Below are 14481 nucleotides of genomic sequence, written 5' to 3' on the forward strand. Positions count from 1 at the left end.
CAGGTATATTATCTTACACAAAATAAGCCAGCACACAAAGACAAATATCCTATGTTCTCACTTATATGTGGGAGCTAAAAAATTTGATCACATAGAGGTAAAGAGTAGAAAAATAGATAACAGATACTGGGTGAGTTCTGGAGACAGAGTAAGATGAAGAGACCCTGTTTAAAGGGTACAAACATACAGTAAGATGGAATAAATTTAATGTTTGATAGCAAAGTAGGGTGACTATACTTAACAAAAATGTAGTGTATTTGGGTGATGGACACCCTCAGTATCCTGATTTGATCACTATGCATCTATATATGTAACAAAATTTCTCCTACCCAATAAAGCACAGTGTGGTAGTACTAAAAGGTGAAATGGACATAGAATAAGGAAAGACACAAAACTAGCAAGGACATAGAAGAGGTGAAAAATATTAACCAACGTGACCTAACTCATATTTATAGAACAGGTCTCCCAGTGATAGTAGAAAACATTCATTTCAAGTGCACATATAACATAGACCATATTCTGGGCCGTATAACAAAATGTAACATATTTAATTGAGTTGAAATCATACAAAATATGTAACCTGATCAAAACAGAATTGAAGTAGAAATCAATAACAAGGATATCTGGAAAATTGTCACAATGTACTCAAATATTAAAAATGTAAACAACCCACGGCTCACAAAGGAAGTCTCGAGGGCAGTTAAAAATATTTTTAGTTAAATAAAAATGAAAAACAACATATCAAAATTTGTGAGATGCCATTAAAGCAGTGCAGGGAAATTTATAACATTAAATGCTTGAAGTTGAAAAGAGAAAAGGTCTCAAACCAATCATCTAAGATTATAATATAAGAAATTAGAAAAAAGCACAGCAAAATAAATAAATTATGAAAAGAATAGAAACCAATAAAACTAAAAACAAAAAAATAGAGAAAAATCAATGAAATCAAAAGTCAGTTCTTTAAAAGTGTTGATTAAATTGATCAACCTTTTCGGACTTTCTTCCCTTCCCCCCAAAAAAGAGAGAGAAGACACAATTTACTGCTATCAGAAATGAAATGAGAGGCCAAGCACTGTAGGTCACACCTGTAATCCCAGCACTTTGTAAGTCGGTTCTTTAAAAGTGTTGATTAAATTGATCAACCTTTTCGGACTTTCTTCCCTTCCCCCCAAAAAAGAGAGAGAAGACACAATTTACTACTATCAGAAATGAAATGAGGGGCCAAGCACTGTAGGTCACACCTGTAATCCCAGCACTTTGGGAGGCTGAGGCAGACAAATCACCTGAGCTCAGGAGTTCAAGAACACCCTGGCCAACATGGTGAAACCCCATCTCTACTAGAAATACAAAAATCAGCCAGACGTAGTGGTGGGCTCCTGTAATCCTAGCTACTCAGGATGGTGAGGCAGGAGAATTGCTGGAACCTGGGAGGCAGAAGTTGCAGTCCAAGATCATGCCACTGCATTCCAGTCTGGGCAACAGAGTGAGACTCTGTCAAAAAAAAAAAGAAAGAAAGAAAGAAAGAGAGAAGAAAGAAAGAAGAAGAGAAGGAAGGAAGGAAGGAAGGAAGGAAGGAAGGAAGGAAGGAAGGAAGGAAGGAAGGAAAAGAAAGAAAGAAAAGAAAGGAAAGAAAGAAAACAAGGAAAAGGAGGGGTATCACTATAGACTCTAGAAGCATTAAAGGGAAAATAAAAGACTACTCCTTTTCATGAAGAACTCTGTGCACATCAATTTGACCATTCAGATGAAATGAACCAATTCCTTGAAACAACTCATTCAAGAAGTAATAGATAACAAGAATAGGTTTATAGCTCTTAGAGAAAATTAATTCACAGTTTAAAATCTTCCAGAAAGAAAACTTTAGTCCCAGATGGTTTCACTGGTAAATTATTCCAAGCATCTAAAGTAGAAATAATGCCATTTCTATGTAATCTCTTCCTGGAAATTAACGAAGAAATAATTTACTCTGCGAACACTGCTTTGCCTGAGTATTAAAACCAGATGAAGATATTATAGGAAAGCTACATGCAGGCATCTTTCATGAACATCAACAGAAAAATCCTCAACAAAATATTAACAAATGAATCAAGTGGAGCTTATCCCAGGAATGCAAGTATAGTTCAACTTTGAAAATCAATTAATATAACTCATTATATTAACAAGTGAAAAAAGAAAAACTGCAAGATCCTATCAATTGATGCAGAAAAATAACTCAACAAAATTCAACATCAATTCGTTAAAAACAATAAACACACACAGAAAATCAGAAACATGGCTGGGCATGGTGGCTCACACCTGTAATCCCAGCACTTTGGGAGGCTGAGGTGGGTGGACCGCAGGTGGGTGGATCACCTGAGGTCAGGAGTTCGAGACCAGACTGGCCAACATGGTGAAACCCCATCTCTACTAAAAATACAAAAATTACCCAGGCACAGGGGTGTGTGCCTGTAATCCCAGCTACTCGGGAGACTGAGGCAAGAGAATCACTTGAACCTGGAGGCAGAGTTTGCAGTGAGCCAAGATCACGCCACTGCACTCCAGCCTGGGCGACAGACCGAGACTCCATCTCAAAAAAAAAAAAAAGAAAGAAAGAAAAGAAAGAAAGAAAAGAAAACCAGAAATAGAAGGAATTTTCTTTTTTTTTTTTTTAAATTATACTTTAAGTTCTGGGAGGCATGTGCAAAACATGCAGGTTTGTTACATAGGTATACACGTGCCATGGTGGTTTGCTGCACCCATCAACACGTCATCTACATTAGGTATGTCTCCTAATGCTATCTCTCCCCTTGCCACCACCCCCGATAGGCCCTGGTGTGTGACATTTCCCTTGCTGTGCCCATATGTTCTCATTGTTCAACTTCCACTTATGAGTGAGAACATGCAGTGTTTGCTTTTCTGTTCCTGTGTTAGTTTGCTGAGAATGATGGTTTCCAGCTTTACCCATGTCCCTGCAAAGACATTAACTCATTCTTTTTTATGGCTGCATAGCATTCCATGGCGTATATGTGCCACATTTTCTTTACCCAGTCTATCATTGATGGGCATTTGGATTGGTTCCAAGTCTTTGCTATTGTGAATAGTGCTGCAAGAAACATACGTGTGCATGTGTCTTTTTACATGATTAGAATGATTTATAATCCTTTGGGTATATACTCAGTAATGGGATTGCTGGGTCAAATGATATTTCTAGTTCTAGATCTTTGAGTAATCACCACACTATCTTCCATATTGGTTGAACTAATTTACACTCCCACCAACAGTGTAAAAGCACTCCTGTTTCTCCACATCCTCTCCAGCATTTGTTGTTTCCTTTTTGATAATCGCCATTCTAACTGGCATGAGATGGTGTCTCATTATGGTTTTGATTTGCATTTCTCTAATGACCGGTGATGATGAGCTTTTTTTCATATGTTTGTTGGCTGCATAAATGTCTTCTTTTGAAAAGCATCTGTACATATCCTTCACCCACTTTTTGATGGGGTTGTTTCTTTTTATCTTGTTAATTTGTTTAAGATCCTTGTAGATTCTGGATATTAGCCCTTTATCAGATGAATAGATTGGAAAAATTTTCTCCCATTTTGTAGGTTGTCTGCTCTCCCTGATGACAGTTTCTTTTGCTGTGCAGAAACTCTTTAGTTTAATTAGATCCCATTTGTCAATTGTGGCTTTTGTTGCAATTGCTTTTGGTGTTTTAGTCATGAAGTCTTTGCCCATGCCTATGTCCTGAATGGTATTGCCTAGGTTTTCTTCTAGGATTTTTATCATTTTAGGTCTTATGTTTAAATCTTTAATCCATCTTGAGTTAATTTTTGTATAAGGTGTAAGGAAGGGGTTCAGTATCGGTTTTCTGCATATAGCTAGCCAGTTTTCCCAACATCTTTATTAAATAGGGAATCCTATCCCCATTGCTTGTTTTTGTCAGGTTTGTCAAAGATCAGATGGTTGTAGATGTGTGGTGTTATGTCTGAGGCCTCTGTTCTGTTCCATTGGTCTATATATCTGTTTTGGTACCAGTACCATGCTGTCTTGGTTACTGTAGCCTTGTAGTATAGTTTGAAGTCAGGTAATGTGATGCCTCCAGCTTTGTTCGTTTTGCTTACGATTGTCTTGGCTATACAGGATCTTTTTTGGTCCTTACACTGATAAGCAACTTCAGCAAAGTCTCAGGATACAAAATCAATGTGCAAAAATCACAAGCATTCCTCTACACCAATAATAGACACACAGAGAGCCAAATCATGAGTGAACTTCCATTCACAATTGCTACAAAGAGAATAAAATACCTAGGAATACAACTTACAAGGGATTTGAAGGACTTCTTCAAGGAAAACTACAAACCACTGCTCAAGGAAATAAGAGAGGACATGCTCATGGATAGGAAGAATCAATATCGTGAAAATGGCCATACTGCCCAAAGTAATTTATACATTCAATGCTATTCCCATCAAGCTACCATTGGCTTTCTTCACAGATTTAGAAGGAACTTTCTTAACCTGATAAAGTGCATCTACAAAAAAATTATTATTAACAATAATAGTTAATGGTGAAAGACCATAAACTATGCTTTTTTTTTTTTTTTGAGACGGAGTCTCGCTCTGTCAAACTATGCATTTTAACATCAGGAATAAAAAAAGTTGTCTGCCTTTGCTACTCCTGTTCAACATGATACAGAAAGTCTCAGACAGTGCAGCAAGGCAAGTAGAAGATATAAAAGACATAAATAGTGTAAAGGAAAAACTGAAACATCTATTTGTAGATGATATGATTGCCTATACAAAACATCACATAGTTCAACAGAAGAAGTCCAAAATAGTTATGCTAAACACTGGTTACCTTCCAATAAACAAATTTCCTGTTGGTCCCAGAAGAAAAAATGTAGAATAAAGATTTCACAACCGACTTTTTTTTTTTTTTTTTGAGACTTAGTCTCACTCTGTGGCTCAGGCTGAATTGCAGTGGCGCAATCTCGTCTCACTGCAACCTCCGACTCCCGGGTTCAAGCGATTCTCCTGCCTCAGCCTCCTGAGTAGCTAGGTCTACAGGCATGGGCCACCACGCCCAGCTAATTTTTTGTATTTTTGGTAGAGACAGGGTTTCACCATGTTGGCCCAGTTGGTATTGAACTCCTGACCTCAAGCAATTCGCCTACCTCAGCCTCCAAAACTGCTGGGATTACAAGTGTGAGTCACCACACTCGGCCACAAACTACTTTTTAAAGTCCAGCTTTATCATGGTAATGGAAAGTCACTCTCCATTTGGTGAGATCTTCAAACTCAGAAGAGCAACATGCTTTAATTTTGGTATGTAATTCTGTTTAAAATACAGGATCCTATCTCACAGAAAACAGAAGGTATATCATGATACACCAAATTATGATGCTGTAACAACTTCAAAGTCTCAGGGACTTACACAGTTATTAAACTGAATAAAACCAGGATTTGTTCTGTTCATTTGTCAATTCTTGAATGAATTCTATACTTTCAACTATTGCAGATTTTTTTATGTGTTTAATATCTGGTTGTTCAATTACCCCCTCATTACTTATCTTCTAAAATAAAAATAGCTATTGTTATTTACTCCTCAATATGAATTTAGAATTAGTCATCAAGTTTCTCACTTTACTGTCCCCCAAAGTTCAGTAGAGGTTTGGAGAGAAACTGCAGTAAAACTAGAAATTAAGTTTGGAAAAATAACATCTTTATGATATTCAATTTTCCTACTTTGGAATATGCTATATGTCTTCATTTATTATCCTTTGTTTCAGTCTAATCTTACATTTTTCTTAATATAGATTATGTATATTTCTCATAGAGTGTACCAAGTGATCTTGGATTAGTGATGTTACTGTTATTTCTCATATTTTCAATGTATTGCCACCATATAAAGAAAATATTAATTTTGTACAATTATTTTTAAACTGGCTTTATAACTGATCTCTCTGTAATTCTAACAGTTTCTCACATTAATTTTATATGTAAAAATATCATATTGAAAATAATTATCATAGTATATCATTTTCTCCCCAAATTATACTACTTACACATATTTCCTCTCTTACCACAACAGTTAAAACCTAAATAATAATTGATTATATCAAGCATTTTTCCTATTCCCATTTTAATAAGATTAGCTCTTACCATATTGATTATGATGAAAATGATTAGGTTGAGATTAAGTTAAAGGAATATCCACCTCAGTTTTAGATAACTAAGAATTTTTATCAGGAAGTGTGTTAATATTATTGAGTCACTTACTAAAATTATCACATGGCTTTTTAATTTGACCCTGCCAGATTGCCATAATATTTTAAATAATCACTGACTTTTTAAGATAAAGCTAAGTTAATTGCATTGCATTGTTCCATAATGTTCTGCTAAATTTGATTTGCTCACATATGGCTTAGTATATTCTCATTTATAATTGTCTACAGTTTCCTGAAGAATTATCTGCATTAGGATTTAGTGTCAAGGTTACACTGGTTTCATAAATCATTGCAGCCAGGCACAGTGGTTCACATCTATAATCCCAGCACTTAGGGAGGCTGAGGCGGGTGGATCACCTGAGGTCAGGAGTTTGAGACCAGCCTAGCCGACATGGTGAAACCCTGTCTCTGCTAATAGCTATAGAAGTGAGGACCCAATGACAGTACAATACACATTCTTTTCTTTCTTTTTTTTTTTATACTTTAAGTTCTGGGATACGTGTGCAGAATGTGCAGTTTTGTTACATAGATATACATGTGCCGTGGTGGTTTGCTGCACCCATCAACCCGTCATCTACATTAGATATTTCTCCTAATGCTATCCCTCCCCTAGCCCCCCACCCCCCAAACAGGCCCTAGTGTGTAATGTTCCCCTCCCTGTGTCCATGTGTTCTCATTGTTCAACTCTCACTTATGAGTGAGAACATGCAGTGTTTGGTTTTCTGTTCCTGTGTTAGTCTGCTGAGAATGATGGTTTCCAGCTTCATCCATGTCCCTGCAAAGAACAAGAACTCATCCTTTTTTGGGGCTGCATAGTATTCCATGGTGTATATGTGGCACATTTTCTTTATCCAGTCTATCATTGATGGACATTTGGATTGGTTCCAAGTCTTTGCTGTTGTGAATAGTGCCACAGTAAACATACGTGTGCATGTGTCTTTATAGGAGAATGATTTATAATCCTTTGGGTATATACCCAGTAATGAGATTGCTGGGCGAAATGGTATTTCTAGTTCTAGATTTTTGAGGAATCACTACACCGTCTTCCACAATGGCTGAAATAATTTACACTCCCACCAACAGAGAATACACATTCTTTTCAAGCAAAAATGGAACACTCTCCAATATGGATCATATGCTAGGCCATTAAATAAGTATCAATACATTTAAAAGAATTGAATACTAGTCAGCAATAACAAGAAACTCCTTAAACTGATACATGTACCTCAAAAACATTACCACAGAGTACAAGTATAGAATAGATATCATATGATTCTTTATATATGAAATGTCCAGAGCGGATCTGTGGTTCTTGAGGGCTGAGGATGGGAACAAGGATTGACTGCAGATTTGTATAAAGAAACATTTTGGGGTGATGGAAACTATAAATTTAGAAAAAAAAATGAGATTGTATATTCACATAGCTAAGTTTTATGGTATATAAATTATACTACAGTAAAGTTGTTTTAAAAATTCAATGTGTTGGTATGGATCTTATCTCATGATTCTTGCTTGGAACTTGTGTGAATTTTGTAATTTGTCCGTTCAGATCTTTCTTCGGCTATTTGGTTTTATTCAAATAAACATGTATCATTCTTCCTTTGTTCTTCCCCTACCACTCAAATCCTAGGTTAGTTCTTCATTTACATATACTATCATTTCTCTATTGTTTACATTTATTATTCTTTGACACTTTTTAAAGAGCTTATCAAGTTAGTTCTATAATTTATAATTATTGATTAAATCTGGAGACGAGCACATTCACTCTTTACTATATGGATTATAATTTAGCATTGAATTATTATTAAAGTTGATGAGAACTTAAATGAAGAGGGTTGGTGTATCTGAGGAATAGTCTAGAGACCAGGGACATACACAGGCACCAAAGTGGGAAAGAGAATAGACCATTTCCAGAACTGAAAGAAGGCCATGACAGGCTGGGGCATAAGAAGTTACCTACAGTGAGTGAGGAATGAAATGAGACTGGAGCTACAGGCAGGACAGCTCATGCAGGAGTTGTGGGCTAGATTTCAGATTGGGATTTCATTCTAAGTGCTTTTGAAGACTTTTAAAGCAAGAGAATAACATAATCAGATTTGTTCTTGCAGAGACTGGATAGGACCCGGGTAGATAGAAGAACAGAGGCCAGTTACGAGCTCCTGAAGTAATCTGCATAGGAGATGATGGTACCTTAGACTAAGGTGGTGAAAATGAAACCAGAAGTGGAATGGTTGGAGAGAGATAAATAAATGGATATATGATGGATTGGAAATGGGGTGCATGAATGAAAGACTGGTTCAGTACAACACCCTGGTTCCTGGCTTATTCAGCCAGATGAGATAATTCTCTCCATTAACTTGGGATAATTCTCTCCATTGAAGGTTGAATTGAATTGAGGAATTATGTTTAATGCTACAATAAGAAAATCTAAGTATTTTTATGCAGTATATATATACAGTATTTTGGGCTTTTCATAACTACATCTCCTTGAGTCAGGATTGATAGCTAAATGTTAATTATGTGGGAAAAGAATCCTTTTTTAAGTAAAATGTAGTTGTTTTGACTCTGCTTAGGTTATAGGATAAAATGCCAGGCTCTGATTTCTCCTTTTCATTTACTTTATGTGTGTATGTGTGTGTATGTGTGTATACCATGGTATACACACACATATATATATATATATGGTGCCACATGTGCCACATAATGGTATTTCAGTCAATAATGAACTACATAGAAGACATTGGTCTTGTAAGATAATAACATATTTTTACTGTACTTTTTCTATTATAATAACATATCTTTACTGTACTGTTTAGTTGTGTTTGGACACACAAATACCACTTTGTTACAATTGCCTACAGTATTCCAGTACAGACACATGCTGTACAGGTTTGTAGCCTAGGAGCAACAGACTATACCATATAGCCTAGGTATATAATAGGCATATACCATCTAGGTTTATAGATACGTACTATGATGTTTGCAAAACAAAATTGCCTAATTACACATTTCTCATCAATAAGCAATGAGTGATTATATATGTGTATAAACACATTTAAAAATCCAACAGATTTATTACATACTGAACAAATATGATATAGGAAAGTCCTTTTCTCTATTACAATAATAAAGACTATAATGGCCCATTAATTTTTAACAGATTATTAAATAAATAAATACTATTCAAATTGTTACATTTGCCTTACTTAAAGACATCAAACCTTATAATTTAACATATATTTGTAATCATTTTTTCATGTATTTCTTTCTTCTTCCTTAAAAATATTAATAATGCTTTTTTACATACCAAAATTGAACTTGTTTTATACCACTCTGCAAAATAAGCTGTTTGTAGATGTAGATAGGTACCATTTTCTTCTAAATGCACTGGCTCACCCTCATCTTCTGGGGAAAGCTAGAGGATTCTATTAACTAGGGGGTAGTGTACTAATCACTAAAAATGAGCATCCATCTTAATTGTGCCTCTTATAAATAAAGCACTTTAATTCCTATGAATATTTTCTCCCCAGATGAGTTTTAGTATGATGAGTTGCTAAAAATTGTAGATAGATTTTTACATCTTTCATATTTGTGATTTAATAAGACTTTAGCGGCTGGCTGATTTACAGAAGCTTTTTCTCATTGACTTCGGAGTTGTGCTTCTTTTAAAAATCGAAGTAGAAAAACATTGTTTTTTAGAACTCAGTGGTGAGCCGTATTGAATATCTTATGTCTTATTTCCTGTAGCATCAACGCATTTTTATTCTAAATGCTTCCTCTCATACATTCATTCAACACATATTTCTCCACCACCACCAAGCCTGATGTCTCACCAGGCACTCGGGAGACAATGTGAGAAAGCACAGTTTCCAATTCCATGGAACTACTTGTAATTGCATTTTTCATGTAGACTTATAATTATACATCAGCTCAGTCAGTTTGGCCCACATTTTTTGTGTCCAAACACAAACCTTATAAAATTAGGACATGTATTGAATCTCATTTAGCATGGTAGTTGAATTTGGTAGCATAAGACTTGTCCTGTTCTTTAAGAAAACAGGCCAAATATTTATTTAAAATTACTAAACCTACCTTATAGACTTAAAAAGCAATCTAAAATACATCCCCATTTTCATCAGTGAACTCTGAAAGTACCAATCTTACTTTCTTCAATTATGTGTTAAAGAAAGCATTCCTCTTAAAAGAATTCATTTTTAAAGAGTGTCTAGAAGTTTTCCCATGTGCACTGAAAAATCCTATTCATATTTTCCTTGATATCATAAATAAAATATTTGGTTGAGTTAACATATGGTGTGTTTTTAACCTATACAGTTGTTTTTTGATACCCATGAGGGATTGGTTCCAGGATCCTCTTGGATACCAAAATGCATAGGTGCTCCAGATGCTCTAATCTACACACATCCTCCCATATACTTTAAATCATCTCTAGAGTTCTTATAATACCTAATACAATGTAAATGCTATGAAAATAGTTGTTATGCTGTAGTGTTTAGGAAATAATGACCTGAAAAAAGTCAGTACATGTTTAGTACAGACACAAACCGTCCATTTTTTGGGGGGGAATATTTTCAATCTGAGGTGAATTGAATCCTTGGATTCAGAATCCAAGGATACAGAGGAAGAATCGTACTTTAATGGTTACGCTACCTGAATTATTTATACAAAATGAAGACAAATTTTGGTTCACAATTTAAAATGTTCATATTCATAAATATTTTATATTTTTCACAATTCAGTGCATCTAAGTATACTTACATCATTTTAAGTTCATGGTGGAAGACAATAGACCAGTCTGAATAATTAAGTTACCAAGACTAATGTGATCCTGTTGCAGTGAAATATAATACATTAATTAGTCTGACATTATGTGAAAAAGCTCATGATACATATGTTACATGATACATATGTTAGCTACTCTTTAAAAAGTACAGCAAGCTATACCTGTCTAACTTGAAGTATCAAGCATAAACATCAGTTGAGCTCCTTAATGGAGTCAGGTTATAGTGGAGAAAAAGTAAAATATAATAAAATTTTATAGCTTACAAAATTAAAATCATTCAATTATTCACCCAAACAATGCATAACATAGTGCTGGGGAGAGGCCTGAGATGTATTAATTCAGTAGGAGAAAGAACATGGTCTTCATAGACCTACATATTTACCTTCCATTCTTTCTAAGCATAAATCCACGGATGGGTCCCTGATAATTTTAGTGTGGTATTCTGTCTCTCAAAGATGTTTCTTTGTGTTGGTGAAGGAAAGCCTGTTAATAATATTCAGCTTCAAAAAGTAAAAGTTTCAATAATAAAATAATATTTGTGTAATAAAACAGATGACATTACTTTAATCATTAGATAAATGATGTTTATAGAAAAAAATATGAAAAATGTTTCTTCTAATATACTATGTAAGCAGAGTTTAAAAATATGTGAAGTGCCACATTTCTTCATATCAGAGAGTTTTGTTTAAAATTCCCATATAAGAACTTGCTAAAATCCCCTGTCTTATAAAATGGATGCCTAACAAAACCATCACACTTTCTGCTGTGGGATGTGGGATGGCACATCTATTCAAAGGTTCTACAAATTAGCTACCCAGCATCATCATCGCTGCTATCTCTTTCATCATCATCCATCATCATCATTATCATGGAGTACACCTAGCTGATCTCAATGAATCTGAATCACAGAATTGATCATTTGTCACAGCAGTGAGGGTTCAAGGTAGGATGGAGGGCTGAGTCCATAGATAATAGCAAAAGGAAGAGCATGGCCGTTAATGAAAGAGTGAAACTGAAGATGTGTTAGCATTTTCATGCAGCTCTCTTTATGCCTATCCTTTTCCAAATATTATTTTAGACAGAAATGTCTTGATTAAGAGAGGTGAAGAGAGGTCAATGAAAAGTACATAGATTGCTTTTTCAATCTAGTGAAATAAAAAAAAAGGGAGATTTATCGCTTACAGTTATTTTCACTGTCACGTTAAACCAAAATGACAGCTGTAATTATTTATTTCAATAACCTGGAATAATGGGGCATTTGAGTGATCAAAAATATATATACTATACTGAGGGAAATAAAGACTCCCCTCATCTCAGATTAAGAGCAATCTCGGCCAGACGCAGTGGCTCACGCCTGTAATCCCAGCACTTTGGGAGGCCGAGGCGGGCGGATCATGAGGTCAGGAGATCGAGACCATCCTGGCCAGCATGGTGAAACCCCGTTTCTACTGAAAATACAAAAAGAAATTAGCCGGGCGTGGTGGCAGGCGCCTGTAGTCCCAGCTACTCGGAGAGGCTGTGGCAGGAGAATGGCGTGAACCCGGGAGGCGGAGCTTGCAGTGAGCTGAGATCGCACCACTGCACTCCAGCCTGGGTGACAGAGCAAGACTCCGTCTTAAAAAAAAAAAAAAAAAAAAAAAAAAAACCTGAAGGATTTGCACCAAAATTGTCTCACTATTTTTTAGTAACAGAGATACAGCTAGTAAAATATATTGAAACAGTCAAGTGTATCTTTTTCTTCAAATAACATACTGTTAAATTAATTAACAAGAATTTGTGAAGTTACTACAGAATACACACCAAACCACATTTTTAAACAGTTGTTGTAAAATCAAAGGAATAATATCACATATATAAATTTGGAAGTCAGTATCAAAATATCAGGTGAGATGTCTAAAATTCAGAGGATTCAATTTTAAGGATTTTGATTTTTAGAAAAGTCAGTGACACAGAGGCTTTGATAAGTAAGAACTGAGGGTAGTTTTAGATAAAATGTAATCTCTCCATATACCATATCATTGTTAATGAGTTGAAGTTATAAAACAAAAATTGTCCAAAAGTTTACCCTGATGTTTCATTATTTATAGAAATGAAGGAAGAATTTCAAGTAGGCTTTCTTCTTTGAGATTAGGATGACAGAAGGATGCTTATTATGACCACCATGTCAATTTAATACTATATTAAAGCTCTTAACCAAGGCAATAAAGAAAAAAATCATATTAAAAATGCTCTAATAATTAAAAATGAAAGCATTAAGATATTTTTTCAATTAAATGATTTGAGTAGATGTCAAAAAATGTTCTAGTAAAATTACTAGAATACGTGAGTTGAGCAAAGACTCAGTATCAACAATCTTTTCATTTCTGTATTCCAAAAAAGAGAAAACAAAAGCTTATAAATATGTAACATTTATAATAGCATTGAGTATATCAAATACTTAAAAATAAATTCTAATACAAGATGGACAACATACCTTTGCAGAAAACAAGAGAACAGTAAGAAAAATTAAAGACCCATGGAGGAATATACAATGTTCATAGCTTGGAAGACCAAGCCAAGATCAATTGATATCTTATGAAGGTATCAATTATCTACAAATTCATCTATACATACAATGTAAATTCACTGAAATTCTCAGCAGCCTTCCACCTTTTTTTGAATATGTTGACAGCTAATTTAAAATATCTTCATGACTTTAGGGTAGGGAAAGGTTTATTTAAAAGGGCAGAAGAACCATCATCCATAAAGGAAAGTTGTTTTATAAATCTTTACTACACATTGACATTAAAATCTTCTATTTACCAAAGACATCATTAAGAAGGTGAAAAGAGGCTGGGCATGGTGGCTCACGCTTGTAATCCCAGCACTTTGGGAGGCCGAGGTGGGCAGATCATGAGGTCAGGAGATCGACACCATGGTGAAACCCCGTCTCTACTAAAAATACAAAAAAAATTAGCCGGGCGTGGTGGCGGGCGCCTGTAGTCCCAGCTACTCGGAGAGGCTGAGGCAGGAGAATGGCGTGAACCCGGGAGGCGGAGCTTGCAGTGAGCCGAGATCACACCACTGCACTCCAGCCTGGGCGACAGAGCGAGACTCCGTCTCCAAAAAAAAAAAAAAGAAGGTGAAAAGGAGGACAGGCGCAGTGGCTCATGCCTGTAATCCCAGCACTTTGGGAGGCCGAGGCGGGTGGATCACGAGGTCAGGAGGTAAAGACCATCTGGCTAACACGATGAAACCCCGTCTGTACTAAAAACACAAAAAATTAGCCGGGCCTAGTGGTGGGCGCCTGTAGTCCCAGCTACTGGGGAGGCTGAGGCAGGAGAATAGCGTGAACCCGGGAGGCGGAGCTTGCAGTGAGCCGAGATGGTGCCACTGCACTCTAGCCTGGGCAACAGAGCAAGACTGCATCTCCAAAAACAAAAACAAAAAAAGAAAGTGAAAAGGCAAGCCAAGGAATAGAAGATATTTGCAACAAAAA

The 14481-nt window shown here is 35.8% G+C and overlaps 1 protein-coding gene and 1 long non-coding RNA gene across 2 annotated transcripts in view; one reads left to right on the forward strand and one right to left on the reverse strand.

The window, feature by feature from the left end:
* LOC134731745 (uncharacterized) overlaps positions 1-14481 on the forward strand; it is a 283310-nt gene that overhangs the window by 220093 nt on the left and 48736 nt on the right. The window lies entirely within an intron of this gene.
* The window catches only part of KIAA0825 (KIAA0825 ortholog), a 474586-nt gene that overhangs the window by 181105 nt on the left and 279000 nt on the right, over positions 1-14481 (reverse strand). The gene's annotated exons all lie outside the window — the stretch shown is intronic.

Source organism: Symphalangus syndactylus, chromosome 11, assembly GCF_028878055.3.
Source record: "Symphalangus syndactylus isolate Jambi chromosome 11, NHGRI_mSymSyn1-v2.1_pri, whole genome shotgun sequence".
Classification (NCBI taxonomy): domain Eukaryota; kingdom Metazoa; phylum Chordata; class Mammalia; order Primates; family Hylobatidae; genus Symphalangus; species Symphalangus syndactylus.